This window comes from Cryptomeria japonica, chromosome 3 (genome assembly GCF_030272615.1).
Source record: "Cryptomeria japonica chromosome 3, Sugi_1.0, whole genome shotgun sequence".
In the NCBI taxonomy this organism is placed as follows: domain Eukaryota; kingdom Viridiplantae; phylum Streptophyta; class Pinopsida; order Cupressales; family Cupressaceae; genus Cryptomeria; species Cryptomeria japonica.
In genome coordinates this window covers 903,903,018-903,915,309 of record NC_081407.1, presented here as the reverse complement: position 1 = coordinate 903,915,309, position 12,292 = coordinate 903,903,018, and positions in this window count along the sequence as shown.

Genomic DNA, 12,292 nt, shown 5'->3' with positions numbered 1-12,292 from the left:
GATCCTAGTACTCCCACTCCCAAAGAAATAGAAAGAGCACAACACAACCCCCTCTTCAATCGACTTCGATGAAATCCTTAAAAACAATGCAGATGCTCATTTTTTGAGACTTGCTCAAGAGGGAGCTAAACTACCCTCTGATTTTGATACCGCACAAATACGACAAACATCAGAAAATAATAGTCGTAATGAGGGTGGAAGAGGTAGAGATTACTTCAGATATGACCTTAATCAAGGAAACCCCCCATTCTCCTCCTCCTAACGAAACATGCCTGTTGAGGCAACAAGTGAAGAATCTCGCCCAACAACTCCACAGTGGTGTGAAGACTACCCGATTTTCACTTAATGATATTTGTCCCTATCCCTTTGATAGGAACCTACATATGCCACCTTTTCTGCGAGGGTTTGAAACACCTAAGTTTGAAAAGTATCGGGGAAAAGGAGACCCTAGAGATCATGTCAGGGAATTTCACTCAGCTTGCCTAGAAGTACCATATGAAGACACGTATCTAATGCGCCTCTTTCCTCATAGTTTGGGGGGAACAACCATGCAATGGTTTTCCCGATTACTAGATGACATTAGGACATTCGAAGAACTAGTCCAAAAGTTCATCGCGCATTATTCACACAACACAGAACATGATGTTACCATGGAAGATCTATGCAATACCAAACAAAAGCCAGGGGAGCTATTTTCAGCTTTCCTACAACAGTGGAGGCAACTTTCTAGTAGACGTTCTCTTCATCTACCTAAACGAGAGCTAGTGGAAATATTTATTTCCAACTTGAACGATGAAATGGAATTCCACCTAGACATGAAGGGCACAGAGTCCTTTGAAGACATGATCACTTAGGGATTAAAATATGAATGGGCCCTTATAAAAAAGGGACTTGTAAATATATACAATGAACCAAAAGATGGCCCTCGCCCACATTTTAACAGTGATAAACCCAACTTCTGGAAAAAGAACAAAAACATCCCCAATGACGTGGTTGTAGATACAAGGACCATAAAAAATGCACAACCAGTGGTCAGATTTGCAGTGCAAAATCCCCCTCCTAAAAACAATACCATTGCTCCTCCACAAAATCAAGGTTGCAATGCACCGCAAGAGGAACCAAGACAATGACAACAAAATTATAAACCAAAACATACATACACACCCTTAGGGAAACCCATTGAAACGTTATTGCGTCAATTGGTCTCTTCAAATCTGGTAACCTTACCAAAGACATCTAACTATGAACCTCGGGTCAAACCTCCATGGTGGAGAGATAATGAACATTGTGAATTACACCAAGGGAAAGGGCATAAACAAGTAACTGTCATAGACTAAAAGATCTTGTTCAAGATCTTATTGACTAAGGAGAAATTGAAATCGAAGGACACGACCCAAAAACCTCAAATAATGATCATCTCATGTTCAAGAATCCGCTTCCATCACAAGATCAAAGGGGTCCTTCCACCTCAAGACAAAACACAGATACAACTAATTATACACGACCTGCCTATAGTTACACTGTGAATCACCTTTATGATGCCAATGAACAAATTGCAACCCTCACCATCAAATATCTAAACCCTGCCTGCAATGTTGTTACGCGTTATAGCAAGGTCAATATTAAAGCAGCTCCACAAGGCACAACATCCATCCCAAAGTAGTATAACCTTGTGGAACATTTGGGCAAAATGCCTGCACTCATCTCCATACTAGAGCTCTTACGCCTATCCCCATCTCATAAAACAATCTTGGATCAAGCTCTCCAAGAAGCGTCAGTCCCTGCCAATATTAATACAGATCAATTTCAAGATGTGGTTGGTAATCTGAGGTCATCACCATGTCTCACTTTTTCTAAAAGCGACAATACATCCCTCCAACAACCTCATAATGCCTCACTCCACATTGAAGGATTTGTCAACCAACACAAAATCAAGCGAGTCTTGATTGACAATGGAGAAGGCCTAAATATATGTACCTTACAGTTGGTCATAGCATTGGGATATGTAGTTGAATCAGTAGACCCCAACAAAAAGATAACCATAAAAGCCTATGATGATGCAGAGCGTTCTTACAAAGGAGCAATTGTGTTACCAATCCGAGTGGGCCCAATGGTGAAGCACATCACCTATCAAGTTTTGGACCTTCTTTTGCCATATAATCTCTTGCTAAGAAGACCTTGGATACACACCATGCAAGTCATTCCATCCACCTATCATCAGTGTATCAAGTTTCCCCATAATGATGTAGAAATCACAATCCTGGGCGATGCAAATCCATTTTCATATTGTAACAATATTAACCATCAACTAGAGATCATTGTTCCTAACAACAGAGAAACCATCCCATCCACATCATATGTAAGTCCAACCTCTCTTTCTAGTTCAATCACCCCTATACCCAAGCAAGAGAAGTTGAAAATGAAAATGGCTGAGGAAGGTCCCGGGGAATATAATCTAAGCCAACTCTTTTGTGTTGGGCAATTACCCACTTCTCCTAGAACTTATGGCAAGCCTCAAAGGTTACTTAAACCACCATTGGTCAAGCCAACATGCACTTTGGCACAATTCATCCCTTGAAAAAGTCAGGAAGAGGAGACCAGAGATGAGGATCTAACAAAATGGATCTACAAAGACCGTATCAAAGACATCCCACAGGCTAAACTACCTACTGATAAATATGGCAAAGGTCTTATTATAATGTAGGGAATGGGCTATGATGGCCAGAGTGCTTTGAGACCTTGCAAGCAAGGATGACACGAGCCCTTAAAACTAGAATTAAAACCCAAAGATAACACTGGATTAAGTTTTCAAAAGGAATCTCTTCTAAGCTCAGATTCAAAGGGAAACCTAACAAACCTCTATATCAATCTAATACTCTAAAGAGGCCACCCTTGATTATATCAGCAGCACCAAGAACAACATCAATTGCCCCAACAAGGCTGAGAATCCCATCAATATCATCCACATCACCACTCACACCGCTAAAAATACCTGCAAAACCCATAATCCCACTAGCAACACCAATAATATTACCTACAACATCGATAATCCTACCTATAACACCAATCATCCCACCAATCAAACCAACAACCCCATCAACAACAGCAACTGCATCAACAACACCATCAGCAGTATCTGTACCCCCAACAACATCGACAAAACTGGTAAACCCATCAGCAACATTAGTGGCACCCACAGTACCAATAATTCCATCACCAGCAGCACATCAGCCGATCACAACTGAAGTGTTCAACTCAAAAGATATCTCGGTTTGGTATAGTAGTCGGATACTAGAAAGCGACTCAGAGACTGACTCACATGAGTGGGAATTTGATTTCGTACATCTCAATACTTCAGATGAGGAAGATGCATCACCACCTCCACCTCGCAAAGAAATCCTTGTTTACGGAGATGCATAGATTAAAACCTCTTGGGTTCCTGAACTGGACACACCTTCCATAGACCCTACGTCACATCCTATGCCTGATTCTGATAGGGAGAGTACCATCAATGACCTTCACCACAGTGTCTTAACCCTCATTGACACATCCCATGAACTTAACCTGATCGATGAGGTAATGCCCATTATCCATCCCGAACTCTTCGAATGGAACCAACCTAATCCCCCATGCCTTGACCAATTCCAAAATGATGAGGCGATCATTGACTTTTTGGAACTATGGGATAACATACCAAGCGGGGATCACAAAGTTGGATTTGCCATCGAACTTAATAGTGCAACATACTTTGGAGTGGATGCCAAACCTTTTAGTTGCAAAAATATTACAATAAAACATGGATCTTCCAGTGAAAACCACACTGTGGCACAGTTTGATCCCAAAAAAGTAAAAAGAAAGAGTGTATCCAATGGTGAAAACCTCTATGAGGCACCTGAGGATGAAAGGTTTGACATTCTCCCCTCTAGTACAAATCAGGAGAGATTGACAATCCTAATTGAGGAAACACAAGAATTCAATGTGGGGACCCCTGAGACTCCTCACCAAATACATTTGACATATCTACTCACTCCAGAGGAACAACCAAAATTTGAAGAATTCTTCGAGAAGTGTCAAATCAACTTTGTATGGTCTTACGCAAACATGTCTGGTCTAGATCTTGATTTGGTCATGCATCACCTCACCATGGTAGAAGGAGCTAAACCTATAAAACAAAAGCTCATAAAGATGCACCCGCAGATTGCTGTGCTTGTCAAAGCAGAACTAAAAAAGCTCTTAGATGTTGGTTTCATCCGACCAATCGATTATGCCGATTGGATCTCCAACATTGTTCCTGTCGGCAAACCAAATGGGGGCATTTGTATCTGTACTGACTTCAAAGATTTAAACAAAGCATGTCCTAAGGATGACTTCCCCCTACCAAACATCGACATGATTATGGACCTAACAGCAGGACATGCCATGCTTTCTCTTATGGATGGATTTTCTGGGTACAACCAGATAAAGATCACTCCAGAAGATCAACATAAAACTTCTTTCACATACCCATGAGGAACCTACTATTGGAATGTGATGTCATTTGGTCTGAAAAATGCAGGGGCGACCTATCAAAGAGCAATGACAACCATCTTTCATGATATGATGCATACCATAATGGAGGATTATGTCAATGACTTACTGGCAAAATCATTAACAAGAGAAGGTCATCTTTCCATATCAGATAAAATATTTGACAGACTAGAACAATATCATGTTTGATTCAATCCAAAGAAATGTGTCTTTGGAGTAACCTCAGGGAAGCTTCTAGGATACATTGTCTCAAGCAAGGGCATTGAATTAGATCCAACGAAAGTCAAAGCAATCATGGACATGTCACCTTCGAAGAACATTAGTCAGTTAAGGACACTACAAGGGCGCCTACAATCAATTCGAAGATTCATTGCACAACTGGTAGATAAGTGTCATCCCTTTACACATCTGCACAAAACATCCGCTTTTAATGGGATGGTAGATGCCAGCAAGCATTCTAGACGCTTAAGGACTATCTCATGAATACACTGTTGTTGATCCCACCAGATCCAAGTAGACCTCTACTGCTCTATATTTCAGCTATAAATACGACATTAAGTGTACTGCTGGCACAACACAATGCAGAAGGAAAAGAGTGTCTTGTATACTATATCTCTCGCATACTGGTCGGCTATGAACTCAATTACACACATAATAACGAGCTTGCCTAGCAGTTATCTTGGCAGCCACTAAACTAGGGCATTACTTGTTGACACATAAGGTCCAACTCATTGCCAAGATCGATCCACTAAAGTACTTACTCAGCAAAGCAGCATTGATAGGCCGCTTGGCCAAATGGGTGATGATTCTGAGTGAATTTGACATTGAGTACGTGGACCGCAAGGCTATCAAGGGGCAAGAAATTGCAGATCAGTTGGCCAATGCACCCCTCACAGGCGATCATCCTCTTGTTTCTAACTTCCCAGATGAAGAGATCTTCATTATCACAGTAACACAACCATGGAAGCTCTACTTTGATGGCTCATATACTAGACATGACTCAGGGGCAGGCATTTTGTTTATCACACCTCAAGGTGACAACATCCCGAAGTCTTACAGGCTAACTTTTTCATGTATAAACATAGCAGAATATGAGGCCTTGATCACAGGACTCAGACTAGCCATACAATGGAAACTAAAAGAGCTACAGGTATATGGCAACTCCCAACTGGTCATCTGACAAGTCACAGACGAATATCAAACCAAGGATGATAAGCTTATGTCGTACAAACAAATGGTGGATAGTTTAAAAGCATCATTTACAACTATCACCTTTAAGCAGATACCCAGAGATCAGAATCGAGCTGCTGACACAATGGCTACAATTTTGTCTCTCCTAGATCTTCCACAAAATTCAACACGCTATGATTTCTTGGTAGAACAGCTTTGGATTCCCGCTTATGATATCCCTAAATTTGAGATGATATGTCACCTTATCGGTTTTGAATCCCCATGGTACGATGAGTTATACACCTAGCTACGCAATCACACACTCCCTCCTAACCAATCCAATAACCAACGCAAAACCTTCATTCGCCAAACCATTCGATACACCATCATTGCCGAAACCCTATATCGACAAAGTCTTGATGGTACTCTCCTTCGATGTCTGGAACAAGATGAGATAACAAATGCCTTGGAAGAAGTACATGAAGGAATTTGTGGGACTCACTCAAGCGGTCCTTCCTTAGAAAAGAAGATCATGCACGCTGGATACAATTGGCCGTCCATGGAAAAAGATTCCTACTATTTTGTCAGAAAATGCAAGAAATGCCAAGTTCACAGAGACCTGATACATGCACTAGCATAGGAATTGCAACCAATCACAACACCATGGCCCTTTTGTCAATGGGGACTTGACCTTGTGAGTAGAATTCATCCATCTTCATTCAACGGCCACAAATTTATCATTACCGCCACCGAATACTTCACAAAGTGGATCGAAGTTGTTCCACTTACCCAAGTCACTGGCAATAATATCGCCTCATTCATCCTTAATTACATCATCTGCCGGTATGGTGTACCCATGTCCATCATCACAGATAACGAACTTCCTTTAAAAAATTAGGATGTCTGTGAGCTCTATGAGAAGTTTCACATCCAACACCACTTTTCCACTCCCTATTACCCACAAGGCAATGGTCAGAGCAAAGCATCAAACAAAATCATATTGAGAATCCTCAAGAAGACAGTTAATGATGTTGGTCGTGATTGGCACGTTCAATTAAATCCAACAATATGGGTGTATCGAACTAGCATTCAAACCCATATAGGCGCAACTCCCTACTCATTGGTCTATGGCGCAGAAGCCATCCTTCCTATTGAGGTTGAGATACCATCTCTATGGGTTTCTTTGCATAATCTGATAGATGATGAAGCATATCGAGTCTCCCATCTTCAAGACTTGGAACTACTTGATGAAAGGCGACAAGCTGCATACAACCACCTCAAGGCCTATTAGCAGCGCATGAGCAGAAGCTATAATCATCGGGTTAAACCTCATACATTTGAGGTAGGTGATCTTGTTCTTAGGGAGAATCCTCGTAACCAACCAAACAAAGAACATCAGTGAAAGTTTGAATCAAACTGGTTGGGTCCATATGTTATCACTGCTGTATTTGGGTTCGGGGTATACAGTTGGCTACTTCACAAGGAGAACCGCTAGCAAATCCAATCAACAACATGCACCTCAAATGGTTTCATACATAAGCTATACCGAGCATCAGGATCCAATACATACCAGAAAAACACCAAAAAAATTAAGATAAAAGTCCTGAAGAAAATACAAAAAAATCAAAATAATAAAGAAAAATCATGCATCCAAACGGTGAGCAACCACTCTGGTGGCACCTTGGGTAAGTACGATGGTGAAAACCTGGCAAACATGCACCATTTGTAAAGGCTATGGCTCCATTGTCTTTCAGACTTGTTGCAATCACATTCATTGCATCCATCCATCCATCAATCAAACCATGACTTATTATTGATCTGCAATTAGGGATAACACTTCATGCGTCTTGCATCCTGCTTTTTCATAGTAATATCTAAACTGGGGGCAATTCTCTTAACCTATTGGTGGAAGTGGATTCTGCATTACTTGTTATTCATAGAGTTCTTCATTCAAAACACTCACAAAATCCAAAAAAAAAAACATTCAAAAACACTCACAAAATCCAAAAACATCATAAAACATCAAAAATCAATAAAAAACATGGCAACGCATAACAATCCTTTGTACATACACATCACAAACAAACATCAAACAAACATTTTGAACTACTCAAACAATGACCACTTATCCAATCAACAAAAATAATCAACACAGGTACACACAACTGTCTTAACAAGGATGTATCCTTCCTTACCAAAACAAAGACATAATCACATTTTCTTTGACAAGAAAATTATGTTTAAGCTATCGAGTACATGGTCGGTTTGTTAAAGTTATTCATTTATTTATATTAGGTTCCTACGCTACTTCGGGATATCCACAAGTGATTAGAGTAGTTGGGATGGTTCCTAGGTATCATTTTGTTTATTGTTTGAAATTGTTCCAATGAAGTTCTGGGGCATGTACTAATGGTGTCTACATGGGAAGTTCACTAAGCTACGTGATCATATGCAAAAATCTAGTCATGGATCACTATGGCTTAGTGACTACAACGTATACCTTGACCATCTGCACATGAACCAGAATGGTGGGTTCATATTCTTTTTTCTATACTGCTTGCTTACAGGTACAATGCTCCAAACTTGGTTCCTACTGCCTCGTCCAAGATTGATACTACCATGCTCAATGATAAAAAAATAAAGCACTATGGATCATCATTTCATCTCATCTGTTTATATTGCATTTTGTTGCATATCGCCCATCCATTTGATCGTTCATTATTCATATTTATGGTTTGTATGCAAGTGTAAACAAGTTAAAATACGAGAGGTTCTTTAATATGAATTGGTCTTGAATACAATCATGATGGAGTTCTCTGATACATCATCATTGCATCATGCAATTTCTCACCAACTTGCATTCATATATCATGAACGCATGGCATTTCACTCCATTACATTTAGTTGCATGTAAATGCATCTAGTTCATTATCATTTACTTGCATTTTAGATTCATTTAGATATTCATTTAAGTACATTGATTTGTTCATCCCATTAAGACATTTAACATATCAGATGCATTTATTATCATTTACTTGCATTTCATTTAAGTGCATTTTCTGATCAAGAAAATTCATTCATTCATATAGTGCATAACATTCCTTAGGCATTCATTTCATATTAATTGCATTAAGGTGCAGTTATTCATTATCGTGTTAATTGCATTAAGGTACAGTTATTCGTTATTCTTTTAATTGCATTAAGGTGCAGTTATTCGTTATTCCTTAGTTGTATTTATTTGCATTATCATTTCACTTTCATTTATCACTTAGTCATATTTTATTTTAAGTCATAATTTAGAAACATAAACATTTGTCTCAACATTTGTTTATACATTTTAAAGTGCATTCATTTAAGGTCATCACACAAACATTTGTATTTACATTTGTTTATCCATTTTGCATTCATTTTTAACCATCTATAAACATTTGCATAACCATTTGATTCCTTACAATTCATCTTACAAACAATATTCATATCATCATATCATCAACATAAACACAATTATTATCTATCCCATAGTCATCATCATTTATTCATCATTATGCATACATAGTCATCATGGCATCACATTCATAAAGCATTACAACAAAGCATCATACATGTACTAACCTGCATCCACATGTTAGCACCACATCCATAAAATGCATATAGAAATCATAAAATCATCACCATACACATATAGAAAGCAAAATCATCCATAGCATCCATCTAAGCATAAATCATAATCATCATCCGGCATACACCCATACATATCATCAATATGCATGTCATCACAAAAATATGGGATCTCCTCATATATAACATCATATATCATCTTGCAAAAGCATACATGTATCAGAGTACAATGATGTCTACAAAAAATTGGCTACCAAGAGCCATCCAAGTCACAGTCCAAAATAACAATGTAACAAGTACATAAATCTCTCTCAAATAGCACTCTGGCTAGATGTTGCACCGCCATCACCACCTGCTCCACCACTACCCCCGGCTCCACCCTCACTATCTCGTCGTGGAGGACCCATAACACCACCACTTCTCTACATCCTCTAAGACCGCTATGATCTCGCCCGACACATCTACGAATAGCTCAGTGCCCGCTGACTGGATGGCACCGCCTGCTCATATAAACCCCGTCAATAGTCAACCTCTCCACCTACCCATCGTAACTCCCTCACCAATTAATCAGTCGACGGACCCTATCCATGTACTCCTTCCAAGGCCCAAACTCTCTCCTGCAACTAGATCACCCTATCAACAACATCATCCCGCTCTCGCCTCACTACTGTCAACTCTAACTCCCGTGCAAACAGCCGAACATCCCTAGCTGCAATATCTGCCTCACTATCCTCCACCCATGCCTCGACTGCTGTAAGTTGAGTCTATAAATATACTATCATATGCTCCCTCAGGTCTCCCCCTCCCATCCCCATAGGATCCTCTCCTCCAACTGTATCTCCCTTTGCCATCTCCATAGGCACCTCTCCCTCCTACTCTGGCTGCTCCCTGTATCAAGGACCCTATGATAGTCACAACGGCTACCCGCCTCTCCCTCTCCTCTACAACCATCCTCCTCCACCACCTCCACCTCCAAATCCACTCCCACCCCCTCCACCCCCTTCACCTCCTCCCGCTCCTCCAAAACCTCCTCCACCACCTTCATTACCTCCATCTCCTCCTCCTCCTCCATCACCTCCATCTCCTCCTCCTAATCCTCAGCCTCCTCTCCTCCTTCGTCGCTATCTCCTATCATCGGTAAAAGATGGTACTGGCTCGACCGGATCTGAAATGCGTAGAATAGGATGTGCAGTACGATATTGCGTGTACTCTATCGCCCCTGCATCCACAATCGTCGACCTCATATGCCATGGTATCGCCTGTAAGGTCCAGAACTCGGCTAAGGCCTGATCATAAGGTAACACTAGCCCCCACTAGAATCTCTCCTGCACTACACGTGCATACTCCCCTGATCCCCTCGGCAACCCCTACCTCCAACCAAACTATCTCATCATGGTACCCGTCTCTCTACATTGTAGGATGTCCTACCAATTAAAAACTGTGTCATAAATACATATGACAAGGCCTCGACATCATCCTCCCAAGGCTCACACTCAATATATGGCCTCCATATCACTGTATCCAAATCATCCAATGTCCGCCGCCACCACTCCAACTTCCCCAAGTGGGGCTGACTCATCATACCTCCATACATGTACACATAGGGCTGATTTGTTGCCCTAAATCTCAGACAAACCGGTCGTGTAACTAGTAGGTGCTCCCATGCCCAGATGTGTAGCAAAGTAATCCTGACCCTCAGAGAACTCGTCTCTAGGTATAACACCTCATGCAACTCCCTATACAAGTGTGAAAGCACGCATGCTCCCCATGCATAGAGGGTCCCATCTGTCACCATGTGCTCAATAACCTAGCCCCAACCCACGACCATTCCATGTGATCATTGATCAGGGCAAAGCTAACCCCCAACAATGTCTGATAACACAGCTGGTAATGACTCATATAAGGCCTCTATCTCCTCCCATGTGATCGAGCCATCATGAATATATACATCCTCGACAAACATCTATTGCACAACTACTATCTCCAAACCTCAGTCATAAGTCACCAGATCCCCTCGGATAGGGATGTGTAGTATCCACAACACATCCTCCAGTGTCACGATCATCTCTCCCATAGCCAGATGGAAAGTGCAGGTCTCGCTATGCCAACGCTCAGCTAATGTCGTCAATAGTCTATGATTCGTCCGAATCACGGGCATATACATCATGTCATACAAACCAGTCACTGCGACACAATCAATCTCGACCTTAGTCAACTGCTCTCACAGCTGTTGCGTGGCGGGATGTTGCTCTCGCATTTGTAGAACGGGAAGATCCTCCTACGCATACACACATCAACATCATCATCAATTGTTTTGTTTCAAACTTTCTTAAGTTTAAACCTAGACTATCAACAAATACTTTGATCAAGTATCTTCGGGTCTCAACAGGTAAGCGATTATGGTAAACCTAGACTACAACAGGCATTTATCATAATGACTTAGTCTCAACGAGGTTGCTATTATTCAAAACAACTCATCCATCCATCCATCCAACACAGGCATCCAGAGATAATTTTTCCTAACACTGGGGCATTTTTATCACAATACGCACTATTTAGCTCACAATAGCACTACAATTTGTGTATAAAAGAGCCAAACCAACAATAGCGCTACAACATGTATCTAACAACGCTATAACTAGGACACGCATGCACTAAAACAACAAAAGCGCTAAAACCACTAACCAATGGTGCTATTGCCTAGCAATAGCACTAACACTATGCTACAACTGCGCTAAAATAATGACTGCACTATTACTACTATGCAACCGCACTAACCCTAACAATCGTGCTAAAACTACTACCCAATAGCACCATAGTTGCACAAAAGTGCTATTTGGGTTAACAAAAGCGCTAAAACATAGTCTTAGCGCTATTGTCTTGGTTGGACTTTGACGCTTGCAAAAACACATAAAAAATGCACAAAAATGAAAATTCACAATTTGCGTACCACTGGTCTGTAGTCATCTGGCCGTTG